Raw genomic sequence first — 17,283 nt, 5'->3', positions numbered from 1 at the left:
GTATTATATCTATGGAGAAAAGGAAAAGATGAAAGTATAGAATTTCTCGATTTAGTATGTATGTCAGGTGGGGTAAAGTTAGTATATGAGACTTAATAAAAAATCACTTTGAATTTTAAAAGGCTAAGTTTCAACAAAATGCAAAAAATGGCAAAGCACCCTTGAGGGATAAAATGAAAAGGACAGGAAATTATAAGAAAAACATTAAAAATTATACTATCCATACTTTTGCAAATTTTGTTCAACATTGTCTTAAAATGTACATTTCATGAATATGATCTGCCTTTAGTAAACATGAAAAATGTATACTATTACATATTCCATGTGGAAAATTATTAATAAAAACTAAACTAAAAGCACGAAGGCATTTGTCTTGTTTTCTTTGTATTGGAAGCTGTTTGTTTGTATTCTAAAACTGTCTGCTTCACATGTGATGGATTACAAATATACTCGATAATTAAAAGCATGTGTTTAGAGTTGCACACAAGCATAGTAACAGATATGAGGCATAGCTGCCTCTGGGTTGATATGAATTACTCAGCTCCTGAGTCTTTGGGCAGTATTCTATGTCCAACTACTGAGATCATCTTCTATACCTTCTTGTTTCTAAACCACCCTGAATATATGTTATCAAATATATATGATCTTTTTTCTCTAGGATTTGAGTTTATGGAGAATAATTGAAACCAATAAGGTTAGAGTTTACTGTGATAATTAAATTGTAAATTATAATGTGAGAATTAGTTCACATTGGTCCATATTCAAGGTCAAAGTCTTCCTTTAGGCACTAACACAATTTCAAGTACCATGATGGTGAGGGTCACTAGAGGGGACCATTTGGCTGGGAGGCTCTGCATGGAATGCTGCCACAGCTGAGGCAGGCGAGAAGCAGCAGCCTCTTCTCATGCCTCTAATGATCTGTGAAATGGCATGAATCCAGGACAAGTCTCACCCCTGTGAGTACTGCAGAAATTCATAGTATTTTCCTTTGTCAAAAATGGAATTTCCACAATTCATATTTTTTTTAGCTACTTACCTTAAAGTAAAACCAATGGAATTTATCATGTATATTAATATGGTTGACATTTACTGTGGAACTGTCATTTAACAGCACTATGACAGATCTTCTTTATATTATCTTTCCCCTTCAAATACTGGTTTTTGCTACCAAGTCACAAATTATATATTTACAATGAACTTTCTTAGTACTGCTGTAATTCAAATACTGAGATTTTATTTTACTTTTAAGCAGTTAATTTTCCTATAGAGAGGTTAATTCCCCCAGTTCTATTTTATGTTCCAAAAGAAAAAAAGAAAGAAAAATAACTTATTTCTGATATCTCTTATAAGATTATTTTAGAGAAAACTTAAATATGACTCCTATATATGATTGCATATTTAAGAAGTACAAGTTATAGTTTTAACTGTCAATGTACTTATCAGAAACCCTGTATATCATCTGATTTCTTAATTCCTCATTTTTGAAACACCATGAAATACTATATATGTGTGAGATATTATTATCATAGGTATATAGTTAAAGGTATCTGTATTTGTCAAGTCCCACCCTAAAATTACATACCCCCAAATCGCTTAATAATATTGGTGCTTGCTCTACAGAGTAGGTATTTTTATAACGGATTTTTTTAGTAAGCTTTCCGAACACTCACCTATACCTAAAAGATAACTGACAATCATGCAGCCAGTCTAGAAGGTAATTTCCCATATATTATATAGTAAGTCTATATCGGCAACCTAGGAAATGTGGGGACTGTCAGAATCTGAGATACTAAAAAGTAGCAACTCTTAAGCACGTGTAGTCTTCTGTGAAGTAGGGAAAATAGCATGGAATCTGGAGTCAGAAGATTTGGGTTTGGAGTCCACTTTTTGGCTGAGGGACCTTGGGCAAATAGCAAAGTGGCCATAGTCATAGCTGGATTTATACATGCAGCAGACACTATGCTAGGCACTTTACAGGCAAGATCTCCATCAAAGTTTACAGCAGACCTTCTGGTTACTACTCTTGTCCCTGTTTTGCAGATCAGAAAGCTGAAACTCAGAGTGTTTCGGTAACCTTCATAAGATCATGATGTCTAGGACGTGGCAGAAACCATTTGCAAGCTAATGTCATCAGGTTAGTATTAGGAGTCTCGGGTTCCAGTTTGATATTTTTAGTTATTTCTTGGGATTGCATTAGAACCAAATAACATAGGCTATATGAAAGGTTTTATAAATCATAAATTGGTTGTCATTTATGTTATTTCCCAAAGTGTCTTCTAGGTCTGGGATTCTGATTTTGTTATTGAACTAGGTGTGGAACACAGATCTTTTGACTTGTAGAAATCTGGATTTCTGTGATGCAAGAGATTTGCAATTATTGCCTTCATTTATTCCAATAAGTTATTTCAAGAGACCACTTGAAAGAAAGCATGGTTATGACAGATAAGTTTTTCTCTAATAGTCTCTAAACTCCAGTGCAATTATACTTGATCTGTGAATTCACAGCTTGAATAATAATGCAAATTTACATTCAGAAATATTTACTGAGAATTTATTACAATTTATACATTGTGCTGTGTTCAGGAGATGTAATAGAAAAATAGAATTGGAAACCATGCTTTCAAGTAGCTTATAGTCCACTGAGCAGATTTACAGTTTCTGGATAATTTATAAACTTATACTTTAGAATCAAATTCTTCTAATTTGACAGCCATAAAAATTAATACTTTAGATGGACATGTATATAAAACTTCTAGTCTATGGCCATGCTACCCTGAATAAGCCTGATCTAGTCTGATCTCAGAAGCTAAGCAGGGTCGGGCCTGGTTAGTACTTGGATGGAAGACCACCTAGGAAGACCAGGTACTGTAGGTGTAAAAAATAAAAATAAAAAAATAAGGGATTGTAAGCTGACAAGGTCCTTGAAATCTGTGAGGTCAACCAAGGGTTGCCTCGCCTATAAACAAACAAACAAACAAACAAATAAATAAAACTTTTAAGAAATGGCAATATTATCTGTTGTGAAAAGTGTGTACATAAAAAAATTCTTGAGGTATGGTCATTTTCAAACAGAAATCCATATAAATGGAATAGTAACATTCCTCTATTTAAATTGTATTCATTTATCAAGGTTATTTAGTCATTACTGGGCACTCATGAAACTAATGTTTCTCATAACTTAGCAAATACATGGAACACCATGGGGTTACTATCCTCAAGGAGTTTCTATGTGTACGGTCTGATTTGTTTTATTTATGCAAGGTATTGAGGAGGTTGCCTTGGCAAACAACCTTAAAGCTGAGAAGTCTTCTCCTAGTCAAAGACATTTCAGTTCTTACTTTCTACCTACATCAGAGGCATATGCTAGGACATGTATTCTCCAGTGACTTCTGAGAAACTGCTCTTTGCTTATTTGTTCTTTTTTTTTTTTACAGAAGTCACAAACTCAAATGCTTACAAGACCTAGAAAGGAAATAGGCATATGAGAAGTAGGCCTCGGGATTTCTAAGACCCAGCCAGTTAGAACAGACCTTATTTATCTGGGGGCTACTTATTAACTTCCAACCCGTTGTCACCATTAGGAAATTCTGATTCATTGTAATGAGTTTTATAATTTTCCAGAGAAGTCAAAGATCTAAAATTTTATGTATAATCTACTAATTTTTAAGTTGAAAACATTATTTTTTAAAAATCCTGTGGACTAAACAAGATATAGTTTCTGTATCTTCCTTCTCATGATGTTGATCTTCCCCCAAAATCATTATTTTTTATATACTAACAATATAGTCTGGCAATTTACTTTTTGTTCATCATTTTAACTGTCACTTACATGCTGATAATTCTAAAATCCATGTACGTTCATCCCAAATCTTTCTACAGCTACTTGAATGCTCAATTGTCTACAGAACTCCTCCACTAGATAAAAATTTCTAACTCAATTAGCTCCAAATTAATGCATAATATTGCTTTAGGACCTTTTATTCCATCTTCATTTCATATCCTGATAGTACCACTCTCCATCATCTTTTAAGTCATAATCCTGACTTCTCTTTCTTTATTTTCATCAGCCATTAAAGTCTGCATTTTATTTTGTACACATGAGACTGAGTGAATGATACATATAATTATTTCAATGATTACTGTTTACACTAATCCTCACAAGACAATACCTAAACACTTTATATGATGTATTTTAATATACATTGTTTTACATGTGTTTAATTAAAATCAAGGTAAGATTTTTTCTCTTTAATTTATAATTTAAACTTGTAAAACACAAAGAAGTTGATTAACCTATCAGAAATTCTCATAGCTAGTGAGCGACACAGCTGGGGATTGAACCGAGGCCTAGGTCCCACGCCTGTGCTCTCTTGCTTCACCAGTGAGCAGTATTTGGAAGGATGGAAGTGTTGCTACATAGGGAAAGAAGGAGGAAAGATGTCCAAAGCAGTGGTATTATCTTTGAAATTGGGTGTAAGTGAGAAAGAGCAGAGGCTGGGAAGTGAGAAGTATAAATAAAGAGATTAATCTGGAGTAGATTCTTACGGGAAGATAAAATGAGAAATCAATTAAGACTATAGACTGAAGGAGACCCAAAACAATGAGATATGATGAGAAAAGAGTGAGACTTTAATTGGGTTCATTTTCTGTTCATGCATCTGTCCTCTTTTCTCTCTAAGTTGATCTTTCATACCCAGAATAATGGTCCTTGAATTCCACTTTTGGTAATACTAGTCTCATACCCAAACTTTCAAATGTTCCCTGTTATCGAACTATTTTCTTGGCTTCTAAAGTCCTGAAATATAATGGGTTTTCCCCTACCTGTTTTCCCTCACGTTAACTCTGCTTAGAAGCAATAAGATGCTTTCCTGTGCCTTCCTACACTCTTTTGTAGGTTAGTGTTTTGCTTGTTCTGTTCGACCTTCCCTTTATGCCTCACTCTTTCCTCCTCATGCTTTTAATGACAAAATTAAATTACACTTAGCTAAGGTTTATGTTTATGCAGTCTGGCCTCTTCTGATATTCCTACTTTGGCAACTATTATATAATGCACTATATCTTCTAATTTAACACTTACTTATTATCTTATTTTATATTAAGTTACTTCTGCCTTTCTATCAGATTATAAGCTTATAAAAGTCCAATATCACATCTAATATTTCCTTTCAATAAAATGTGTAGCCCAATAAAGAGAGCATGACAGTTGCCAAACGAACATTCAATTAAGTAAAGTGACGATTGAATACTTAAAAAGCTGCATATTAATAAGGGCAGATAGCTTGGTAACAAACACACACAGATGCTTAAGGAATATAGAATATAGAAATGTGAAGTAATTTGATGTCTCTGAGACAATAAGAGTAGTTCGATTCAATGTAGGACTGACAAAGGAGTTGGTTTTATTCTTTCCATATAAATTCCAGCATCTAAGTAAATCTATCCAATCTTACTTCGTTAATCAAATTAATTTGGATAATGTAAAGTCCTTTTATTTAGCCTATTATCTTGGCCCTATAAAAGATAGTAAAATGGTCCTTCTGACCCATGAGTACAGAAAAAAGAAAATCTCTTTTAATGTACATTATAAATACATTGCTGCAGGCAGGGCTAGATGCTCCCTCTCCAATATAATCAGAGCATTTGTCACATCACATTAAAATTTTCAGCAGTTATCACTAGATTGTTTGCCACTCAGAAACAAAGAGGCCTGTGTTCCCAAAGTGGAATACTGCTTGAAACACTAAACACACAAAAATTGTCTTCGAAATTGGGTAGAAGTGAAAAGACTTTAGTGGGTCTAGCTGCTGTGTGAAAAACAAGGTTGGAAGTAGAAATGAGAATGAAATGTTGATGCTTGCATCAGAATTTTAAATGGCGAGCTGTGGTATCCCTCTCTATGGGTAGGCATCCTGGCAGTATCAAACTCAGGTGAAAATCCTCATGAGACATTTGAACTCAGGGAGGATGGAGGGCAACTTATATGACTTTTAGCCTCTAAATTCTGAAGAAAATGTGTTTTAATGAGTAATAATCTTTACAATCTTTCACCAATCACCTACACATATGGAGAAGCCCATAAAGAATTGTTTTGAAATTTTTTATAGTCTCAAAAGTCACTAACAAAGAATCTGAAACAATTCTTTAATTGGATGCTCAAAATAGTAATTAAAATACTAATATCTAACTATCATTTCCAAAATCCATCCATTCTCATATCCATATACTCAATGGTATTAATTTAGTGCTATTATGTTACAGATATTGTGCCATGAGCCAAGCGCTAGGGATTTGTCCACAAATACAATAGCATCCAGTCATCCAGGGGCTTATATTCCAGAGTGAGAATGTACAGCTAAATGTTAATATAACATGACCATGTAAGCTCAAGATGCCATCAGATCATGTCCAGGTAGAGCCTAAACCAGCTTTTGGTGGTCAGAAAAGACTACTCAGAGAGAGTGACCAGATTATCCAAGAGCCATTAGCTCCCTCATGTAACTAATGTCCTTTCTATAGAATTGAAATTAATATATGCAATCAGACATGGTAAGTTATGGGCAATGAAAACTGCTTGTCATTACCAACTATTTTCTTGGTTCTTTTAAATGAGCTGTAGTAAACAAAAAAAAAAGGAAGACATGACTTAATTTAATACTTTTAATTAATTAAAGCTGTTATTTTTGTTTTAAAATAATGAACATGTGTAAGTAAAGAGATCAAACATAACAATTGTTAAGAGGACATGATGTTCTCACAACAAGTGTTGATATTGGCTAAAATGTCTAGAGATCTCCCAAGATTACCTGTCCCACTTGGACAGAGCAAGACAAATTCAATACTTAGTGGTAAGATTACTACATTTTCTTTCATTTAGATATTGTTAACCAGAAAAATATAAACGTATACTATTTAGAAACATAAAAAACTCAGAAATTTGTCAATTAAAATCAGAATTCTGCATAACACTAAAGAAAAATATCGTTACCAATATTTTGGTAGAGTCTTTTTCATTCTCTTCTAGGTATTATGGTTCATATGATATTGAAACCAAAAGAAGGACTATCTTTTGTTAACTCACTGTATATCTTACATATTTCTCATATATTGAAAATCTCTAAATCATGGTGTTTAATAATTACAACTATTTTGCCAAATAGCACATTGGTTGCAGTATAATGATTGAAAAGCATTACAGTATCACCAAATGGATAATTTTCCTTTGAAATAAAATAAAGTAAAAGTGTAGGAGAGGTGAAGACATGATTATTTTGAAATTAAAAAAACCTGTCAGCAAGAGTTCCTTCTCAATAAAATATTCACACTTGCTTTCCAATCTGTGATTTTATCACTTCTGTAAAATGAGGCTTATTTTCAGTCACTTATGTTTTCAAAACATATAATCATTACCAAATTTTGTGAAAACAAGAACCAATGCTAAAGGCATGTATGTATTAAATATGTATATAACAGATTCTAATGTATATATTATATTAAATATAAGGTTATGTACAAAATGTAAACTTATTTACAGTTATTCTGATATTTATGTATATATATGTAATATATTTTGCTGTATTTTTATTTTTGAAAAATAAGTAAATCTGTAAGTAGTGCTGGGTAAAAGTATGAATGCAAACATTCATACTTCATTATTTTGAAGGCAAGGAAAAATTCATACCTGGCAAATTACACATGCTATTATTTCACTGTATTTTTTTCCTTTGGTAAGGTCTGTGTATGTGCATGTGTGTGTACACATCTGTGTGTGTGTGTGTGTGTGTGTGTGTGTGCGCGTGCGCACGCATATGGTGGCAATTGTACTAATTATTATTCTCATCTTACAATAGTTGAACTCACTTTTTTAAAACCATCCCTTGCTATTCTACATTATGTGATTAAGTGGCAAGTCACATTTTTTGTATAGATGCTTATTTGTGCTAATCAAATTAAATAATACTTATATCAAGAGCAATAACTAAAAGAAGTCTGAAACTTAATCAGAATGAAATATGTAGTATTCTATCACCATCTGCACTAATCTGTAAGGACATTTAATTGCCTTTGTACATATTATAAAGATGCTTGTTTATTCATTTTTTTTTCTTCCCACCATACCAGCTCTTTTCCAACCTGTTTATTATCATGAAAGACCTGATTTGCAGTCTGAAGATATGTGGCTGAGATGATAAACTGAGTATATTTTGCTGGAAGTAACCGCTCTCAATGGAAAGTAGTGAGCAAAATTATATACAATAATGGGTTCTACAAACAACAAACTGAAGTAGCAAATGGCCTTTCTTATATAGGAAATGGTTTCTTAGTGCATTTGGTATGGAGAAGGAACCACATTTAGCTATACACATGAATGATGAATAGTGGTGCTAGAATTCTTTCTAAAACACAAATATAATTACGTTATAAACTGCTTAAAATGATTCTAGTCTTCTGGCCCATAATAAAAAACAAAATCCTTACCCTTGCTTTCAAGACTGTTTGCAAGGCTCCTCTCTGCCTCTGCAGTACTATCTCACTCCTTCCCCTCAATCTTCCACTCTACAGACCCCCTAAGTTCCATCTCTATCTCTAATTTCTTGCCACATTACTAATCCCTAAAGTTGTCCATATACCTTTACACTTTTTCTTGCGTTGATTTTTTGTCTGCCTGGAATATTTTTCTCTCTCTTTACAGTATGGCAAAATCTCATGCATCTTTTAAGACCCAAGAAGATTATCGCATTATTCCTGAATCTTCCCCCAACACATTCTGTGTTTGGGAGAATGAGAGGTGAGGAAGAGATATAAAGGAGAGGTTGGTGGTAAAATTGACAACTTGTGATTTTTCCATATTATTTACTAACTAGAATTTCTGAATATCTACACAGAGTCTTGAGATAGACTGCCTCCAGAACAACCAATGTACCTATCTTTACTTGACTATCAGCCAAGACTGGCGTGTAGAAGATCCAAGCTTCTCTAAATAATTGAAGTTTCTTAAAAATCATTCAACTAGCTCTATTAACTCTATAAATCGTTTTTACATTTTGAGGACATCTTTTTTTTTACATCAGACTAGTGATACTATTGTGATGCTGGCTCTTCTGCAAACAAAAACAAAAACAAAAACAAAATAATAGAAAGAAAAAATGCAAAGAGTATCTAATATATAGAAAAAAATTCTCGAACTCAGAATTGTTGGCACAAGTCAGCTAGAGGACTCTAATGATTAACATTCTTCCTTAAACAGTTTTGCTGGATTTTACTTAATTTAACCATTCCACAACTAAATATTGCTAAGTAATGTTTGAATGAGCATTTTCATGATGAGAGATTGTTTCGATTCATAAATTCAAATGATCCACAATTTTTAATGTTTTTTGATAAATTGTCACAATTTGATTTTCAATATCATTGTATCAATTTTAAATATCTAGCCCTTGAGTGATTTAAAATTCTCTTTATATTTACCACCAAAATTAGTTAATATCTCTTTTGTTTACTCTGCTTAGTTAAATATATTTTATACTTTGTTTACTAGATTTATTTATTCCAATGTAAATTATCTGTTATATATCTTTTGTTCATTCTTTTCAACCCCAGTGATGTATGTGTGTGAGCATACGTTATTCTTATTCAATATAGTTCCGTGAGATATTTTGCCCAGGATTTTATGGCCTTTGAGTTTGTTTTAACGTTTAAAAAAAAGGTACAACTGCAATGGAATGCAAGTGTTTGTGAAAAATATAGAGAAATCTGATCAAATAAATTATTTTAGGAGAATTCACCTTTAACTGACCAGACATACATAAAAAACATAGATTCATGATCTAGTGTCATCCTATATCTATCCTATATCACAGGCTGTTCTTAATTTTAATCATCAATATGGATAATCATATAATAAAGAGTCATACAGAATTCAAAATAATTTACAATTAAATGAATTAAGATTTAAGAAGGTCTTGATGTTTTCAAACATCTGGTGGAAATTTAAGAGTGTAAAATCTTTCATTTTGAATTTTTAAAAATGCTCTATGGAGAGGTTGCTTTGTAGCAATTCATGTGAAAAAAGCGCAAAGTATTAAGTTTTAATTGACTATGAACTTAATATGAACAGTGTGATATAACCTGACTAATTAAAACCTAAATAATCTTGGCCTACATTTTACATGTATAATGCCTAAATCATTGGAATGAATATTCTCACCTGGACAGATCATTTAGATCATGATCACGAGTATCAAAAATGTGGAGTTTAATTCTGGACAGATCATGGCAGGAATATGAGGTTACTTCAGGCCAATACATTTTAATGAAATTATGATAAATCCAGCGGATATTCAGAATGCCAGAACTTGGATGTTAAAGGTTTCAGAAACTATGTTATATAAGGAAATGTTATTTAGCTTGAAAAAGTACAGAGGGGACATGTGATATCTGTTTTCAAAAATGTGAAGGGTTTGAGTCATATAGAAAATGAACTAGATTTATGTTGTTATTCAGTTCTGTCTAAGAATTGTTATAAATACTCAACCAAGAAATGGGTTCTTTCCCTCATTTCCCTCAATCGGTCAACAAACATTTATTGAATATGGGACATAAATGTTCCAAGCACTGTGATAGGTTCTCAGAGTAGAAGTACTAATAAGGTATGATAATTGTTCTCAAGAATTGGTGACAGATTATCTATCTATCTATCTATCTATCTATCTATCTATCTATCTATCTATCTACTATCTATCTTTCACCTTCTAAGGCATATATAAAAGAAGCGAGTACTAAACAAGAAATTTGACTATTCAGGCAAAAGCTGACCAATATCTGTGTTGAATAAAATATTGTCTAGACATTTTATTTATAGCCATTCTACTTTGTGCTTCTTTCCTAAAATGATATGCATAGTCTTATAAGATATATTTAAAGCATAATGTTTTGCTTATATATTTTTACATATATTTATATTATGTTATTTATATTATATATAATTTTAGAAAAAACAAGGACATAAAAACAAAGCAAAATGTTTAAAATTGGGTACAATGTTTTTACTAAACAGTAAATATGGACTGAGCTTCCTGGTTAGCAGCAAAAAGGAAAACAATTTGACTTACAAGTTTTCCATTAAGGTAGGAGGATACATGCATGTTTTGTGGAGAAAAATAAAATATTTCTCTTAATTCTAAATCTTTGGAGCAGAGAAGTGTTAAAATGCCTACTGAAGGTGCAATGCCTAACTGACAGAAATAATATCGTACATTTGACTGAAACTCCCTTTTTCACAAGTCATCTAGTTCCATAAACTTTAAAAAGGGTTAAGGAAGCAGTCAAATATCTGCATACATGAGATTCTCTTGAGTGTGCACACTAGTTCACCTGGGCTACCCAAATGGCCTTTCTCCTGCTTTAAAAGTATCAGCATTTTCTAGTTCTTTTGTCAGCAGGCACCACATGTTATAAGCACCTAGAAGTTCTCTCCTACCAGATTTAAATTTATCAAAAACAATCTGGCCAGCATAATATAGGTCATTTTACATTAACAGTCTCACTTCTTCCCTATAGAACTTATTTTCCTCTTTGTTTAGCCCGTCTTATAAGTTGAATTAATTGGAACAAATGAGAAGAAATATGCTTAAAATAAGAAAAATACATACCATTTATTTTGGATCTACATCTCATTGTCTTCATAGCCTCTGCTTGATTCTCTCTAAGATAACACATGAAAAGTCTTAGCTATCCTAAGGATGCCCCAAAGATGAATGAAGAGAAAATTCATGTATTGCTAGTTCATCTATTAGAAGATATTTACTGATTCTTACTTTGGACCAGGTATTGTGTGAGGTTATGAAGATATATAGTTTAACAAGGTTCTGGGAGTTTATATTCTAGAGAAGAATAATGATGATAAATAAGTAAAAAATGAAAATAATAATTACATATCATGATAAAAGGGTTAATTTCCATAGTATATAAAACATTCCACGAATAAGTAAGAAAACACTGACAAAGAAAAAAAATGACAGTTCACAGAGAAGAAAGTACGCAGGTCTTATAAATATACGAAAATATTCTCAGCCTCACTATTAATCAAAAATATGCAAATTAAAGAAGCAATTAGATGTCATTTTCACCCATGAGGACAAATGAAGATTGGAGAGACTGATAATGGCTAGTGTCGGCAGGTCATAGAAAAGCAATTATTCTCGCATCCTGGTAGTTGTAAATTTAAATAACATTTTGTTTTTGAGGGGAAAAAATTGGCACTATTAAGGGTAAACATCTATATTATTTGATGTAGTAATTTCACTTCCAAGAATTAATGATACAGGAATACTCACACAGGTATGCAAATAGTTTTACTGCTATTTTGTTTGTAATAACAAAAACGTGGAAATAATCTAAAAGCTGATCATGAGGGTATAAAGTGTGTTTATCATAGTAACTTCACATAATGACATTTTATGTAGCAATAAAAGAAAATGAGATAGTCTTATATACTGGAAGAAAACTTTTTATAATAAATAAAACAAACTATTGATGAAATGCAGTTATAGAGTGACATAATTTTTTAATTACCTTTATGTCTAGAAAATATTAGCTTCTCATATTTATAGTACTCTATCTCTCTACTTATGTATATATAGATAAAAATGTCTTAAAGGATCTATAGGCCACTGTTGACTATGATTATCTCTAAATTGTGAGATTACAGAATATTTTGATTTATTAAGATTTCTGAATTATTTGAAATTTTCACACGCATGTTAGTTTTTTTAAAAAGATGAAAATACGAACAATAAAAAGAACACAGGGCACAAAATATTTAAAGTTACTGATAACAAACTGCTCTTCTTGGAATAAGCATATAAGGAACAAAAGCTGAACTCTATTGATATCTGACCAATGTACTGTATACTTGAAACTAATTTAAATAAATTTTTAAAAAAATTTTTTTAAAAAGTAAGCAAGCACTGATTACAGTTTATGGTGTAATTTTTGCTGTATTTAGAGAAATATCATGGTTTATTCAAAAAAGTATTAAATCTCAATTTTTTTACCTTTTACTTCCAAGATAACATTAAACTTTTAATTGATTACACCACTAGTTATATTAAATGGGAGGCGAGTGATTACACTATAAAGATGAGTGATTTTGATTTAGGGCAATGCTCTTTAAGACAGTCATCACTATGTTAATTTGGAATCTAAAAACTTGTAAAAGAAAACCTGAAAGAAAATGCCTGACAGCTAAGCAAATCTTAAAGTGAAGAACTTGGGAAAATATGAATCAAATAGCTGTAGTTATTCTGAAGTCCATTAATATTCCTCTAACAAATATGTGGGTTTGCCAACTAATGAACTATCCAATGCTGTTTGCATAACATTTTTCCACATGGTAGAAAAATTACAAGAATTTTATGACAAGAATTTTGCAATATAAAGTAATGGGGGTGTCACCGTTTAGAATTCTCCAACTTTTATAGTGCGTTACAAATCTCATGGAAGAATTGATGTCCAATATAAAATGCTATACATGTTACCCAGGGTAAATGAAAGTTGTTAAAGTAAAGAGGTAGCTTTGAGAAAACATCTTTCTATTTAGGTTAAGAGTTACCAGCTGCCGTCACACCAAGTGATGGGTATCTTATGGACACTGTACTAACCAAGATATTGTAGTATGAATGGCAGAGAAACCTGATTTTAGGATCTGATGCCTGGATACTCTATGGTTAGGCAAATTTTCTTAACTTCAAATCTTCAGTTTCTTCACATATAAAATGATAATAATAATAATGTCTGCTTCTTAGGGTTGTGTAAGAATTGAGGTAATACAACACCTTTGGCATATTTTCAGTATCCCATTTTAATAGCTCTTTTACTACTATAGGAGGAGAAATAAGTTTCAGAAAACGGAGTTGTTAGCAATGTCAAATTCTGCCGACTATTCAGAGACAATGAGGACAAAGGAACAACAACTGAATTTACTAATTTGAAAGTCACTGGTGACCTTCAAGAACACAGCGTTCTAGGAGTGGTGATGGTAAGGCAAAAGGTGATTTGTGATAAAAATAGAAAGAGCTGATGTGGAATATGTAGAATTTTTGATAGTAAGAGAAGAAATAAATATGATAAGATGACAATTTGAGAGGCAGAGGACCAAACCAAGGATTTCGCCAGCTAGGACACATTGAAGCTAGTGGAGATGAATTTCATGTAAAAATTCCTGGTTGGTTTCAAGGTCAGAATTCAATCAGTTTCTAAAAAGATGAAGGTAGGGAAAGAAGAAGTACTGTTTCTTATGAGTAGCTTCTTTAGGGCTGTGATACTGGGTCTTTTGTGCAACTGGATTCATTGAGAAGCTGTTCAAAAGTTTAGACTGCCTCTCCGTAAACACACATAAACACCCATCGAATTTTGCTTATAATCAGGAGAAATCATCAACCTCTTTAATTCATCTATGAACCAATCCTCTTTCTGAATGGTCTATAAATTCCAGATAAAGTTACCCTCTCCTAGGACTTAAGAAATAATTTTTAAAAATATGAATTTAGACTTGTGTACATAAAATTAACAATTAAATGAAAGGTCAAAATGTTCCTTAAAAATATCAACAAAATATATTCATTTAAAACATACACTGCCTTTTTAAAATATAAACAGAAAATATATATAACTCTTGAAATGTTAGATTGACTCAGAAATAAATGTTCCACATGACACAGAATATGTAATACAACTAAATTTAATTGAGTTCTAACTGTATGCTGAATACTTTCCAAATACTTTTCTAATATTCATAAAATTCATGTGTGGTAGATATTATTTCCTTGTGTTAACAGATGAAGAAATTAAGTAACTTACCCACTAGAGGGTTGTAAATTCAAGACCACCTCGTTCAAAAGTCCAGAAAAGACTCCCTCTTCCTACTTCTAAATAAAAGATAAGAATATTCTAGACCAACATATACAAAAGAGTATGTATTAATAGAATCTATGTGGGGTTAATAAGTGCTGCTTTTCTTCCTGGTCGGAAGTCAAAAGAACACTCTAAGAAAAGGAAGAACACTCTAAGAAAAGGAAGAACACTCTAAGAAAAGGAAGAAATGACTGATGTAAAGGTGTTAAAATTATCCTTGCAATTCATTATTTAAATTCTGTAGCCTCTGCAAAGTTGATCATATGACCAAGTGGCTCAAATATGCCTGGCTCTCCCACACCTTGGTGCCTTGTGATGTGTTCCTCCTTTGGTCAGGCATGTCTTCCTTTTACCCTCTTTTTCAAATTATTTAACTAGATCTTTAGTACCCAGATCAGGTGACATTCCCCTTAGAATGCCATACCAAGTTCGGTATTATTATCCTTCCTTAATTTATCTCCGTCATAGGACTCTGTTTCTGTCATAGCACTTTATCTTACTGTATTTCTAATAACTGACTTGTCTGTCTTTCCCACTGGACTATCAGCTCCTGAAGGCAGCAACTATTCTTATAAGTTTTGGATCTTCCTTTCTAGCATTGAGTCTTAAATGCAGTTGCCCTTAATAAATATGTTTAATAATTAAATGGACACATTTGCTATCTAATCTAGTGAATGAATGGATGAATTCATTATGTAATTTGACTTCAGTCCTTGCTATTTCACTCACTGTCATATGATTAATGAATAAGTTGCCCAGAAATGTCTTGTTCTATTTTCTTCAAAATGTTACAATTAAATTAGAAAAAAAGATAAATGACAACTGTTTTTTTCTTTCTTAATTCAAGCGATATCGACATAGATATATTTTTCACATGCTATGGCCTTCTAGTAAAGGTACTAGTTAGAAGAACTGGGTTAGACCCTGACTCTGCAGCTTTTTAGTCATATGGCCTTGCGCTCTTAACTATAAAATAATGGCTATCTTGTCTCACTCTAAGACTAGTTTGAGGTCAGATAACATTATGTATATCAAAGTATTTTAAAACAATGTTGTTGTCATAAAACACAAGGTATATTACATTTATCCTTCATTTTAAATTTCTGAGCAATAATAAAATTCTGCAAATCAGATAAATCTATGTTTCCCAATATCAGATAGTAAAATTTTCCTCTTTGGGAAATTAACATCACTTGGAAAAATCCAGATTAAAAAAAATGTTTAAGAAGTTTTCCTAATAGTTTTATGAAAACTTAATCTTGTGACAATTCTGAAATACATCAATGCAAATTAGACAGCATCCTATCATTTTAGAATAGGACAAACCATCAGAAAATGACTCATCTTCGTCATTAATCTCGTGATTAAAAATTAGGAGGAAGAGAGAAAGAACATTATAAAACTAAAGAATTGTTTCAAATCAACATAGAATCTTGCTATCAGTTCAAAATAATGAAATCGAAAGAGAGGCACAGTAGAGTTACATCACTCATTTTCTCGAAAATAATCAAAAGCCAAATAGTATTTAATTCTAATGTATCTCTACTAACAACTTAGCAGGTGAAACCATAAGAATTTTATTTTAGCACGTTTAAGATTATTATATCAGCCATGTAAACTCTTAGTATGTCTTTTTATGGATTCATGTCTCTGAAAAGGAATATGTACAACATTTCAACATTGTTGAATTAATGCCAAAAGATTATATTAGTATTCAGTACCCTTAAATTCAATGAGTTTTTATTAAGTACCTACTATATAAGTAGAAATGTCTGCAGAGCCTAATGGACATAGTGTCATATTTTCAATGTATTAAGATTAACTAAACAAGTATATTTTACAACCGACCTACTTTTACAAGTATCACTCATCTTGGATATTTGGGGCCAACAAGTAAATGGCCCACAAACAGAACTAATACTTAACCGAAAAAGGAATGACTTTTTTCATTACTAGGGTATAATATCCAGTCTATATGTGATTTTTACAACTTTCTAATCTATCATCTTTTAAACAACTAAATAGATTTCAGACAGAAAAGGAGAGTAAGATAAACACATCATTAAAAATATATATCTACTAACCTATTGGTCTCACCTATCCATGTTAAAAACATTGGAAATAGTCTATAACCTTCTTTTATTATTTTGCCAAAGTGACAATATGTGAGTACTTGGTCTTCTTTATTATGTATGCATTTCCTATTGCTCATCTGAAATTTAAGTCATTTCAGAAACTAAATATTTGTGGATTATATTATAAAGAGATTGCCTTATTAAAGAACTGATTCTTTTACAGATTTCTAATATAACTGTACTAAACTAATTTCGATGTCTCAAATATTTTTATGTTTTAGAAAACTTGGTGATAGAC

At 31.9% G+C, this 17,283-nt stretch overlaps 1 protein-coding gene and 1 pseudogene across 4 annotated transcripts in view; one reads left to right on the top strand and one right to left on the bottom strand.

Annotated features, from left to right (window-relative positions):
* Positions 1-17,283, bottom strand: part of GRIA4 (glutamate ionotropic receptor AMPA type subunit 4) — a 344,684-nt gene that overhangs the window by 321,287 nt on the left and 6,114 nt on the right. The gene's annotated exons all lie outside the window — the stretch shown is intronic.
* Positions 2,756-2,874, top strand: LOC111744702 (annotated as a pseudogene).

The sequence above is a fragment of the Pteropus vampyrus genome, unplaced genomic scaffold (genome assembly GCF_000151845.1).
Source record: "Pteropus vampyrus isolate Shadow unplaced genomic scaffold, Pvam_2.0 Scaffold139, whole genome shotgun sequence".
Lineage (NCBI taxonomy): Eukaryota > Metazoa > Chordata > Mammalia > Chiroptera > Pteropodidae > Pteropus > Pteropus vampyrus.
Note: the sequence above shows the minus strand (reverse complement) of the source record. Positions and strands in the feature narration are given on the sequence as shown.